Raw genomic sequence first — 14,105 nt, forward strand, 5'->3', positions numbered from 1 at the left:
TAAAGATTTTATTTATTTGACAGAGAGAGAGATCACAAGTAGAGAGAGAGAGAGGAGGAAGCAGGCTCCCTGCCTAGCAGAGAGCCCAATGTGGGACTCGATCCCAGGACCCTGAGATCAGGACCTGAGCTGAAGGCAGAGGCTTAACCCACTGAGCCACCCAGGCAGCCCCGTATTTGCACATTTCAATGTATATATACCACTAGTGTATATAATGATCTCTCCCAAGCACCCACTGAAATTCAGAAACAACTGAAAGCTAATCAGAAAGTCAGGAGGATGGAGACATTCCCTTTACTACTGAGGAAATTGTTGGGGTAATAGCTTACCTATGTAGCCACAATGCAGTCCTAATACTGCACCCCACAGCTGGGCAGTCTACGCTACGTCATGGAAAAAAAAAAAACAGAAAAATAGAATAATTCATCTAATAAAGAACACCGGGTTTGTAAGGTATGCCATTATATTATATATCACTAAGAAATGAACCCTATCATTTATACTAGGACCTATCACTTATCATAAGATACATATTCATTTAGAGATGCTAAGGTCTTAAAAAATGTGTCTTAGAATTGAAGAAATATGAACCAGGATCTCTACAAGCAGGCAGATCCGACACAGAGTAAGGAGAAGCAGTTACTCTGTACCTGCTCTGTTCATTCTCCCCCAGGATGTTAGCATGATGGCTGAATCCTCCTCTGGGGAATGGGAGGAGGCAGAGAGGCTGGGCAGTGTTACCCTAATTCTTGAGTACCTGGAAGTATGAAAGAAGGAGAAAGGAGCTTCCCTCTGGCAACCAAAAATGAAGGTTCTATTTTTTTTTTTTTAAGATTTATTTATTTAAAAGGGGGGGGACAGCAGGAAGAGGGGCAGAGAGAGAAGTAGAAAACCAGACCACACTGAATGGGGAGCCCAACACTGAGATCATGACCTGAGCTGAAATTAAGTCGGAGGTTTAACCAACTGAGCCACCCAGATGCCGCAAGGTTCTATTTTAAAAATTTGCAATAGTAGAAAGGAAGATATCAAAAGTCATCTCTAAAATCCTAATACGGAGAAAAGTTTTTCTTCATAGGAGGAAAGATCTAGAGGAAAAAAATCTAAGTATAAAATGAATGCTTATTTTTAAGAATTGGGGGGTGTATTCCTATGTGGAAATTTCCATTTTAAGAACATAAAGAGAGCATAGAAGCCATTTTGGAACTATCATTTGCAATTTGCAAACATTCAATAAATATTATATATAATCAATGGAGACAGGATCAGGAACTTGATTTTATCAGAGTAACACAATTCCATGTTTTGTCTAGTAAGTTTAATGTCTCAACTATTTCTAAATGGTCTCATGGTCACTTTCCCTTTAAATCAAAGACATTAAAGTTTTAGTCTCTGTGGCAAGAACAGATTGTTCATTTTCTACTTTAATTTGACTAAAAGTGTGCTTACGCAGCATCATGGATAAAGGAACCTTGGGGAGCCCGGTGAAAATGACCACCAAAAACAAATTAATGATGGAAAGATCACGCCCAAAGGCCTCAGAGGTATTAAATAAAGGCAGCATTTCATGGTTGTTAAGGGCATCATTTGTGGAGTACAGACCTGAACTCTCATATGGACCCCACTACTTACTAACTGGCAAACTATTTAACCACCCTTTACTTTCTTCATCTGTACAAAGGAATAATAATTCCTTCCTTTCAGGGTTATATTAACTATGAAGCAATGTATATATACCACTAGTATAGAATCTGATCCACAGAATATGGTCAAAAATAGAAATTCTTATATTTGCAATGGGAGAATACACAATACAGATATGGTTCTCACATAAGATAAATACTGCTTTACCACTGTAGGAGTCATTAGTGCAGTTCAATAGTTAAGTCAAGTTCTCTGCCTTCTGGTCATAGGGTAGAATTGTCTCTCCAGCCCCCTGGTGGTTGCTGGGATCAGTTCTGCCCAGTGAACTGTAAGTAGAATTTATGCATGTCTCTCCTGTAGATAAGCATTTGATGGGAGACCCTCTAGATCTTTCTTTTTCTTCCCCCAAACTGACAGTGTTTCACATAGTAGTCACTACATCAGCAAGGGTCCCAGAATAAACACAGCATAAAACAGAGCTCCCAATTAAACCTAAATGAACATGTAGCCTGAGTGTTGTTTTAAACCCACGAGGTTGGGGGATTATTATTACTACTGAATAATTTAGTCAATCCTAAAGAATACAATTAATCTCATCTCTAAGAAGCACATATTTTTATAATTACATTATCATAATATCAACTTTGAAAGCGCTATATCATCTTTTTATGGTTATAATCAAGCAGGCAGCTGGCAATACTGTTGAAGTTCACTCATTCAACAAATGTTCCAGGCACTGCACTAGGTTCCAGGTAAAGAACACTGAACAAGTAGACATGGTACCTTTCTTCACTGTTTACTGTAAAGTTGATGGGGTCATGGGGACAGGAGGAGATCATGATTTTTTTTTTTTTTTTTTTTTTAAAGTAAGCTCCATCTCCAGCGTGGAGCCCAACTTGGAGCTTGAATCAAGACCTGAGCTGAGACTGAGAGTCAGAGTTTTGACCAACTAAGCCACCTAGGTGCCTTGAAATCATGGCTATTAACCAAAAAATGTTCATAAGATTTTGGCTTGATTAGATCATGCAGCCATCTACTGCGGCCATACTCTTAATCATTATATTCACACTAAGTTTATAATCCCACTGATTTCCAAAGTATCTGAAACTCTCAGTAATGGTATCACTACTTAAAACTGAAACGTACCTGGGAGAAATAATCGTTACCTGGTTAAGCCCTTGTAGGGATGAGTCCATTAAATAATTTCATAATTTTTATACATTAACGAGAAGGATATTGGAATACACACTGCACTAAAAGTCAGTTCACTTGATTGAAGTTCTGGGCACATTATTCATTTCCTGTATGACCTAGAATAAGTCACTGGACTTTTATTAGCCTTACAACCCTCATCTAAGAAATGTGAATGATAGGATTTTTTTTTTAACTCCAACGATTGTGGTAAAAACTAGAAGAGAAGGCATTTTGAAAACCCAAACTGTTATTCAAGGAAATATGTTAATAATAAAAATATGGAAAGACTGAGGAAGGCTTCTCAGACTTTACAGAGTTATCACAGCTATTTCTACAAGAGGGAACATAATGAGGAGGTCAGCAGTTCTCATCCTGTAATAATGTGACAAGACTTTTGAACGTTTTACTTTGCCTGAATGTTTTACTTTCTATGTAAACTAGCAGGAAGACAAGGTGCTCCTAGAGGAAAGTCACTCTTACCTGCATTCCAGTATCCTCCTTCAGTAGAAGAGAAAGGAACTGAGTTACAGCTGACAACAGAATTTGGAAGAGTTTTAAGTACCCCATACAGAATGACAACCGGCTGGACCATCATCTGACATGAGTCCTGGGCAGAAAAAAAGTTTGAGAAGCGCTGGCCTGAATTCATAGCGCACTTTTCACTTTTCTAATTCAGCAATTCTCTGATCTATATGTGTTCCTCGAAAATCAGTTTAGGAAACCATGCGCTTGGACTGAGGATACACAAAAGCCACTTTATTACTGGAGGAGTGAATTAAGGAACAAACAATTCACTTGCACAAAAAAAAATATTTGAACTTTCTTCTCTGCAAACCTCTCATGACATTCTAACCATTCCAAGGAAGAAGAACACATTTATTCCACAACTTTTGGAATCAAAGTAACTATGCTTTAGGAAAAATAATGAATCATCAAACTAAAGATTTGTGACTAACGCATAATTTTAATAAACATCTCCCTGAGAACTTTAATACAACCCCTCTTTTCAGCCTGAGATATTCTAATTTGAGCAGTATGGAATTTTTAAAATTTGTATATGCTACTACTAATTTAACACTACATCCAATTGAATTATCATGGCTCAACTCCACTACCACATTAAACCAAATATGAGAAACAACCACCTAGTTCAGGTTTTGACTCAATTCTAAGATATCTCAAGCAAAACATGTTTTGCCTGAGGGGAAAAAAAAAATACTGCCCTGAAATCTTGAATTTATTTTTTAAAATTCTGTCCTAGAAATAACAGCACATCTTAACATCTCACATTTACATTTGTGTGGTATCTCCACCAAGCATCTTCCCTCCCTTAAGTTGTCCTCACATCAGATAGGGGGAAAAAAAAAAAAAACATACAAACAAAAACCCAACTTTCTTATTCAGGACCATAGTTTTTCTTAGGGAAAAGGATTCCTTATAGATACATTGCCTTTTACATTAAAAAGTGGATTCATTCATGAACTTGAAGAATTCCCTAAATATTATTCAAACATATGAAAGATTAAAGCAGGAAATGCTCTTGGGGATAAAAGTTTTTTGTTTGTTTGCTTGCTTTTGTTCTTAAGGAAAGAACATTACCAAAGTAGCAAGATAAAGTAAATTTAAAAAGCAGAATATTATGAATTAGAGTAAAATAACCCAAAATACAATTTGGAGAGCTTGTGACATCTCCCACAATCATAAGGGATATGGTTGGAACATTCCTAAAAATAAAGCTCCATACTGATCAAAAACATTTTTCTGGCTATATGCTCCCCTAAACCAAGAGCTATACTGAACTAATCTATCTTGCACACCCAGCATATAGCACATTGCCTGGCACGGAGTAGGCCCTCAATAAATATTTATTAGTAAATGAATCCCCAGAACAGAACCACTAGAGGTATCTCATTGTGCAACATTTATGCTGCAGGAGCCAACACTTAAATTTTTTTTAACATACTTAAAATGCATTTAATATTTACCGAAATTCTCTCAAACAGCTCTAAAGGCAAAATTGTGTTTGGAATACCTATAAATACAAGTAGTTTGCCTGGTGATTTAGGGTTTCTTCAAAAAGACATACTTTTAGGGCCTATGAATTTTAAATGATACATATTACTTTCAGATAAAGAATGAACCAGATGTTAATGTAATTAAGAATAGGTACCACATTTGACTTTGGCCCAAAGGGTCACTTAAGAGTGGTGGCCTCGACTGGCAGCTACAAACATTTTCCTTCCATGGAAGATCTATTTCTGTCACCTCTCTTTTGAGTCAAAAATTTAATGATGGGCTGAAATGTTATCTCCAAATAGAAAAGGTTTAAGAAGGAAACACTGAGATTACTCCCTGAGTCAGATGCTATTGGCTGATTGACCCAACTGCCAATTCCATTCACCCTCTTTCTTGATGCTCACACCAAAGAGGCTGAAAAAGCCAATTACACACTTTTCCAACATAATTTGTAGCTACAGTCAAATGAACAGGTCTAGCCAGTTAGACATAAATGGTATTATGGTGTGTGGTGATGAGAAAGATTGCGCATTCTTGATACACAGGGCAAACATGACTTCTGCTGCTGCTTTCTCCTACCTCCTGAATGAGTGATGTGATAGCTAGAGCAGGAACAGCAATATTGCAACATGAAGGAAAAGACAGAAATGCTTAGTCTTGATATGTGAAAATAAACCAACTGGAAAACAACTATTTATTTAAGCCACAGTTAACGGAACTATATGCCATTTGCAGCCAAAAGGCATTTCTAATGAATATGCTCCTTCTCACACATGTGTGTTTAGTCTTGACATGGAGTCCTTGTGGAACAGCAGGCTCTTACCTTAGTAATTATAGTCAAAGGTCATTTGAGCTCAGGATGTTTCTCATAAGCAGCAACATATATAATCATTCTTCCTAAAAGCCCTCTTTTATACATTCCATCATGTTGTATATTTAATGATTTGTTGACATTTCTGCTCACCATTATCAGAAGAGAAATTTCAGGGCCCCATCACATCTCCTCAGTATCCTAGATACTTGGAATAGTCTCAACTCTGGATTTCCACTCAAGTTGTGATCTCAGGGTCTAGAGATGGAGCCCGCCTCCAGCTCAGCGTTCAGTTCAGAGTCTGCTTGTCCCTCTCCCTTTGCTCCTCCTCCCGCGTGCTCTCTCTCTGAAGTAAATAAATAAATAAATAAATAAAATCTTGTTAAAAAAAAAAAAAAGACCTAAAACTAAAACAACTTTCTTGTTATAAAAATACAGAATTGAGACACGACCCTGAGGAAGATCTTCCAACCATCTAATCTTCTACTCATCAGATACCCAGCAGACACCCAGAGCTCAGCAATATGTCAGGCTGTTTTAGGCACTTGAGATCAAAAAGGGTTAGCAGAAATACCCACTCCCCTCAAAAAGTGGGTGAACCAGATTAATAATTAATGAACTATATTAACTCTTCAAAACTCCTCCTACACAGATATTTGGGAACGTGTGCTATATGGACAACACAGTTTAGTCAAGTATAAAAACATAAGTCCATATGATCTTTTTATCTTTGAAGATTGATTCATTTGCTCAAAAAACATCTACTGACCAAGTTTTCTCCTCCCAGTCCCCACACCTATGCATACACACATTGTTTCCACAAGAACAGGGATATGATAGTAAACATAACAACCTTAGTACCTACTCTCATGAGATGTCCAGTCTGAGGGAGACAAAGATTTCGATTTCTTGTGGGGAGTATTTTCAAAGGATCTACTATTTTTATTAATCTTTCTTTTCATTCATATTTATTTAATAATTGAAAATCTTAAAATCTTTTCAAGAGATACTTGTGGGTGACAGATATTTTAATACTTGAACATTCAAGCTTAGAACCAACCTTAATTAGCCTGTTAATTGTATAATATACAGGACAAAAATCAAACACATAGTAAACATTCAAGGGCACTTTTTTTTTCTTTGTGAGAATCAGGGAAAACATGCAAAAGGATCCAAAGTATGATGAGAACATTTATACTCCTAATAAGTGAGGCTTGTAAAGCACCACAAAAACAATTTCATTTTTTTTTTCTCACCTGCTTGAGCATATCTTGCCTATAGGGCTTTTCTTCTCTATCTTCTTGGATGTAATTCAAGGCTGGTACCTCTCCTTTCAGATTGTTCCCAGATAAAAATTCCTTCCTTCACATTAGTACAAAACAAAACAAACTCATGTGGATGGAATGGGACTTTGATGCAGAGTATTAATCAAAATTCCAAAGTTCATCTGAGTTAAAAGCTTTTCCCTTCCCCCATCTGGGGAAGGCAGTAGGGGGAAGCCAGCAATGGAACCAGGAAGGGCTCTTCTCCCTGTTCAATCAGCTTCTCATCCTCATCCTCCCTCCACTGCAAGCAGGAGATGGAGCTTTTGATTGTTCTGATTTGAAGAAGTCTGAGATAGAAGGTAGGAGTGGACAAGAAAAGTTCTCTCTGACCAGTACTGGTCTGGCCTTTCTTTTTCCATGCTTAGCAGGTATTCAAAGTAGACTTTCTAAGCCCAATTTAATCAGTTCTTTGAAGACCCTCGAGCTCTGGGGAATCTCTCATTGCAGAATCTGACCTGATTCTGGTGAGGCTTTCACGACTGGATACTTATAACCTACTAGAGGCCCCTGGTTGTCTGCACTTCACCTCCAACTTCTCCTAGTCAGCACCATCCCCAACCACACCCCCACCCAGATTGATTAATCACCAAATGGCCACCTCCCACGGGGTTGCAGCCTTGCACAGGAACACTGGATGACTCCAAGTTGCCTCTGTGCAAAGCACAACCTGCACAGTTGCATTACCACAGCCCTGTGCCCCACACAGCCTGCCTATCAGAGATTCAAAGTTTCTCCTCCAAGCCCTTCTGGTTGGGATCTAAGACAACTTATCTTCTTGCTCTGTGCTCCCTGTCCTCATTATCTAGTGTGTAGAAAACCAACCCCTTATACTTGTCATAGGTGGGAGTTCTACTACCCACCAAGTTCAGCCTTCTTTTCTTTGGGGCCTCTGGGAGACAAATCTACACACAGCCTCTTGCAATTTATTTTTTTCTGCTGTGAAATATAAAGCAGTCTACTACATCACCCTAATTCCAGGGCAGATGGCAATGGTTTCCCTATAACAGCAGCACCCGGCTTAAAAGTTGAAGTGAGGGAGAACACATACTTCCAATCCTCTACCTATAGAGTGAGAACAAACCGAAAACTTTCTAAACACCAATTTCCTACCTCTCTCAGGTTCTTGGACTTCAACTCTCCCATAATGTATAGGGTTTAAAGATACTCCACTCGTGGGGCCCTAGGGTGACTCTGTCGGTCAAGCAACTGACTCTTAATTTCAGCTCAGGTCATGATCTCAGAATTCTGAGTTGGAGCCCCAAATCTGGCTCTGCATTCAGCAGGGAGTCTGCTTAAGCTTCTCTCTCCCTCTGCTCTCCCCACCCCCATGCACTCTCTCTCTCTCAAATAAATAAATAAATATTAAAAAAAAAAAAAGATCCTCCACTTGCATCTAGCACAGGGGGTCTGGCAACTCATGCTTGGGAATACAGAGTACTTGGCACCTCTTGCCTGGTACCTTCCATCAAAATTAATACTAGAATATTTTTATTTTCATATTGTATAACAGTAATTAGAAGCAGAATTTGCAGATGATCCAAAGGGGAAACACATTTTTAAAGAAGTTGGAAAATAAGGCTTAGGTATAAGCTTGGGTATAAACAAATTAAAAATAAATTTTAATATTTTACACATATATTATATATTTACAGAGACATAGCTATCCGACTTCCAGAACTGATTGGTCCTATCCTGGAAAAAGAATTATATGCTCCATGGCAGATGGAGTAAGGAAAGGCTGAAACAGGAGTTTTCAGCCAGACGATGAGAGGGTGTAGGAAGCCATATAATTTAATGCCAAACCTTACACTTTTGAAAAACAGTGAGCTCTGAGAATACAACCGGACAAGAGATGTAAACCAGAACCATCCCAGACAAACTGGACACCTAATCACTCTATATATAATGATTGAAATAACTGCACTCTGAGGACTGACTGGTAGTTAGAAACCAGCAACGAAATTGATTTCTGGATTGAGCCAATGGAGACTGGCTCCAAAGGGAATGCTAATGAGAGTGAACTCTGGATCAGAATGAAAATATGGAAGGTATCTATTTGTAATTAATGATGACAGCACATCAACTCCCAATGTTATTCCTGAATGAAAGGTGGTATACTGAACAGACCATATTAAAAAGGCATTACACCAGAAGGCAGGAAATTAACTATAAAGTCCTAAGAAGAAATATCAGGATTAATCATTCAAATAAATATAGATGGATTAGTAAAAATGAATCAAAGTAATATAAAGTACGAATGAGAAAGTGATCTACATGTCCAAACATGGGCATGTCTTGAAAAGACCAGATAACAATAAATGTGCGATACGTGCTAGACCAGAAGTACTTAAAAGTGGCGAACAAAATTGTTTACAAATGGAGCCCAGTTAGAATATTTGAGGGAGGATGGGAGAAAGGGAAAGGTCATTTACTAATTTACATGCCTTTTAGCCAGAGGTTGTTATTTAGTTCTATCCCTTGAGGCTTTTAAAAGGAATTTGAGAACATGCATGTACGTGCAGGTAGGCACACACACACACATACACACACACACACACACACACACACACGCACACACATACACAAATAAACATTAAAAGTTAAAGCCATTTTCTCAATGATAAACTTATACTAAATTAAAAAGGAAGAATTAAAGCACAAGACTAAGTGCCTTGAATTAAATATTATATATGGCACAACAATGAAAATACCACCGGTTAGCTGTAAACTAGAGACTAACAGAGCTCATATTTGCATACTGCCTAAATGGTACTTACTAATCCCTAAAATAACTCTGAGATGAGCGATTATTATTCCCATTTTATAGATGATCAAACCAAGCTAAACTGAGGTTAAGAACCTTGCCGAAGCTCACCCAGCTAGGGAGGGATGGCAATTAAGGATTCAAATTCAGGTAACACACTTTCACCAGGCTGAAAAGCCCTTATGTTCATCATTTCTGTGTGCATGTGGCAGGGGGAAAAAAGTGTCCCTTAAGGCCAGACCCAAGAACAGATTAATAATTTGCTCAGTATTTCCAGCTCCCCACATCGCCAGCCCTAGTATGTGAAGTAGAGAACATGTGGCTCTGGCCATGCAGTGCAGCCTATACACCAGTGCTTGCTTTTGTGCAAACACAGCTACTTTTATTTTTAATGAATGGAAACATCAGATCTCTTCTGCTTCTCCCTTATCTCAGCTGATTCTGACAGTCTTTGAAAGGCAAAAAAGGTATCTTGTGGAATATTCTGGAAGAAACCAAAAGCTGCCAACATGACTTCATGCATACCCGAAGCACTGCAGTGAACAGATCCTTATGCGCTCCTTTGTCCTGTCACTGCTCCTTAATGTACGCTTGTCTATCGGACAGACATTGTGAAAATTCTTACAAAGTCTAATGTGATTTTGGTACACGTTAGGTAATAGCAATGAAATACAAAGAAAAATGATTTTGCTGTTATTTTGGCACTGCTGTTGCATTCCAGAAGGAAAGGTTTTGGAAGAGGAACTTCAAGCATTTTTAGAGTTTCACTATTTAATAACATTTTAATTTTTATATACTAGAGTTTCTAGTTTCAGTCGTGTTCACAATGGAATATATAAGTACATGTGTCTTCTAAATATTGTCGACTCTCTGAAAGAATTAGTAGTAAAATTATTTCTGTAGTTTAAATGTTCCGACTAGGTTACAAGAGCAGGCAGTTGTTAAAACAACTTAACATTAAATATTAAAGAATAAATGTAGCATTGAAGCATTAAGTTTAATTGTCTCCAGCTCCCTATAACTCAGTCCTTGTTTAACAAAAAGTTAGTATATCGGGGCGGAAAGATTAATGCCAGTGAAGTTTCGATTCTGAAATTAAACACAATGTGTTTCTAAACATAGAAAGATGCCTGGAATTTTACCTTTAGGATTGTATCTGTAGCTTGGAGTCTATTATAGCTATTTCCGTGTGCCTTTTTCTCTTTTGTGCCTACGTCACCGATTCAAGGTTTTTATTTATTTAATTTCAAGAAGAAAGAAGAGGTTCCGTAGAGAGCAGTGCCTGTGTGTGCCAACCCCAAGTAGGGCTAGAGAAGGACTAACGTGGGGGTGGGGGGAGTCGCTGCAAGAGGCTTGGGTGGCAGCATAGGAAGACAAGAAGGAAGGTAATTCAGCACTCCCCTCTAATCTTATTCCACCTAAGAAATTTAGGAGAATGCGAAAAAGCAGCAGCCCAGCATTCTTGAGGGGGCGTGGCTTCCCTCCAGAGGCTGTCCAATCGCATTCCTTCAGCGGGAGCTATCCCAAGAAGATTGATGGGGGTTGCTAGGAAACAGGAGCGTCTCCCTCCCGCCTGACTCAGAGATTGTTCTGCACAAGCCCTCTCCAGGGGCTCCCAATGTGCAGTTGAGCGGTGTGTGGGGCAGAGAGGCACACCAGGCTCTCAGGCTCACTTGCTCCCTCTCAGCTCCCGCTCTCCCTTTCTCCTCCAGCATGCGGTCAACCCGTTGCTGGAGGATCGCTGGAGAGTTCTTCCACGGCCGTTAGCTTCTGCTCTCCCGCAGGCAAGAGCTCGAGCTGAGCTTCAAAGTTGGAGCCGCAGATCTTCCTGCCGGCCCACGCCCCTTCATCCCACCCCTCCGAAATTCACCCATCCTTGCCTGCCCTGCCTAAGGATTTCCAACAGAGTGAGGCGAAGCAGCTAGCAAAATCGCCCTGGCTCTCCTATAATAATCCTCTTGTCTAGGTACCCTGGCTCACTGAAGACTCTGCAGATACACCCCTATTAAAAGGAGGGGTGGAAGGGGGAGGGGGGGAAAGGAAAAGGAGATTGAGAGAGGAAGGAAAGGAGAAAGAGAATGAAAAGGAGAGAATGCCAGAAGGTCCTCGCCTCTGCCGAGAGTCCCAATTAGATGCGACGGTTTGAGCCTGGCCAAGGTGAAGGAAAGTTGCTTTCCACGCCTGGGAAGTGGGTTTGCCTGTAAAGCGGAGAGGGACTCCTCTGGAAGTGCTCTCCTCCCCTCCGCCGAATACCACTGGGTCTCCCCTTTTCCCAACCCCCTCCCTCCCTACCCCTCCCACCCTTCCTTTTCCCACTCCCCACTGCCTCGGAGGCCTGGATGCTCTGCCACCGGGCAGTGGTCCAGCGCGCAGCCGGGAGGGGGCGGGGGCAGGGGGCACGGTGACAGGAAGCGGCGCGCACAAGTTGGCCATTTCGGGGGCAAAATAAGTTCTTCCTTGGATTTGGAAAGGACAAAGCCAGCAAGCTACCTCTTTTGTGTCGGATGAGGAGGACCAACCATGAGCCAGAACCCGGGTGCAGGCTCAGCCGCCGCCACTGCCACCTCAGTCAGCTCCAGTCCCTGCCAGGAGTTGTCGATGAGAGGTAAGGGGCCCAGAGGAGGACATGTCCCTCCGGAGGGCACCCAGCGAGGGCGCGGAGGCGCGGGTTCCTCGTGGGGCAGGCTCAGCCAGGAAAGTTGAGGCAGAGCCCAGTTCTGCCGGGGGTGGGGCGGGAGGGGGACAGAGACGATGTGGGTGTGCGTGAATGAGAGTTTGTGTGTGTGCGCGCACGTCTGTGTCTCCGGGAGGGAGGCAGATTTCAGGGCACAGACCTGCGACCGGGGTGCAGGGTGCGAGAGGTGGAGAAAGAACTGGCCCTCACGGACCCCCAGAGAGACCAGTCTTGTCAGCCAACCACCACTAGCCTTGCTCTGGGCTCAAGATTCGTTCCTATTCGGGGGCTCCTTAGGCTTTGTGCACAGGAAACCTTGCGATGACTGGCTGCCACACTGGCGGTTTCATGTGGGTGTGGAGGTGTCCAGGAGAGGTAGGCAGCGGTCAGTGGGACCTGGTCCGTGTTGCAGCCGGAATATGCTCTGCAGCTAGAAGCGGTCAGTGGTTCGCTCTCCTATCAGCACGCTTGGAAAGGAGCCCTAACTCGATGCCCTTTGCTCCTTTTGGCTTGAGCGAAAAATCGAAAAGCCAGACTGGGAGCATATCTCTTCATCGATCTTGTTCCATTTTCTTATCTGACAGTGAGGTAACTCAGAGAGGGCGGGAGATTCGCGATCCAGAAATAGACTAGGTAATACATCCAATAAGCTTGTTTCTTACGGATTTCATTTAGATTTCCTTCTAGTTCCTTCCCTGGGTTAACAAACGTGGAGGACTTACGATACAACATTTTTCGATGGCTATCTTAAGGGGACATGCCCCTGCCTTTTAAATATTTTAAAGCATTGTAAATTCTGATTAGGAATAAAACTACTCTTTTAAAGATCTTTGGTCAAGCGCTGTTAATTTGCTGATAAAATATGCCTCCTGTTATTGAATAGCGATGTGTTTGAGGTAAATATAGTTACTTCTCAGGTATATCCAGAGTTGAGGTTAGTAAGAGTTGAGGGCTGTGAGTTAAGGATCTCAGCAATAGTTCATTACCTTGAGTTTCTCTGCTTAATTTTGTTTGTGCTTCCTACTCTTAGCACTGTTCAGTAGAGCTATATTGTGTTTCTATGGGAAAAAAATTAAACATCGATCTGGAGAGAAACATTATTCATTTACCTAAAGCTAAGTCAGCTTTGGTTTATCTGATCACATATTTTAAGACTGCTACGGGAACTCTAATTGTTTATGTAAATAAATATATTTAATGGAGGCAGAAAACATCTCAGTTCCTATTACACTAAACTCCCGAGGATTATACAGCTCCTACCCAAAGCTGTTTACTTTACTCTATTACTTGATTCTATAGCGCTATGCATCTTTTTTCTCAAAACTGCCCAATGGAATTTGAACAGATTCTAAAAAGTTATTGCACATTGGACCTTAATAAAGTGATATTTTTCCCTTTCACAATGGCATTGTCTCGGATGTACAAAGATTTTTCACACCTGTAGGTTTTAGCTGTCCATCCTTTCAGGTTCTGATCACCCAGCAGGAGTACATGGGTATTTTGGATAGACACGCCCTAAGGCTGTTCGGATTTATATTCAGAGTAACACAGGTACTCAGGATGGATACTGAGGAAAAGTCTTGAAACTTATGTTTTCACAAATAAAACAATGGAAATTCCAGAATGTCTCCATTCATTGGGCTAAAAAGAGGGATAAATGGTAAAAATGTCTCTTAA

This window comes from Enhydra lutris, unplaced genomic scaffold, assembly GCF_002288905.1.
Source record: "Enhydra lutris kenyoni isolate GAN:26980312 unplaced genomic scaffold, ASM228890v2 scaffoldscaffold40, whole genome shotgun sequence".
Lineage (NCBI taxonomy): Eukaryota > Metazoa > Chordata > Mammalia > Carnivora > Mustelidae > Enhydra > Enhydra lutris.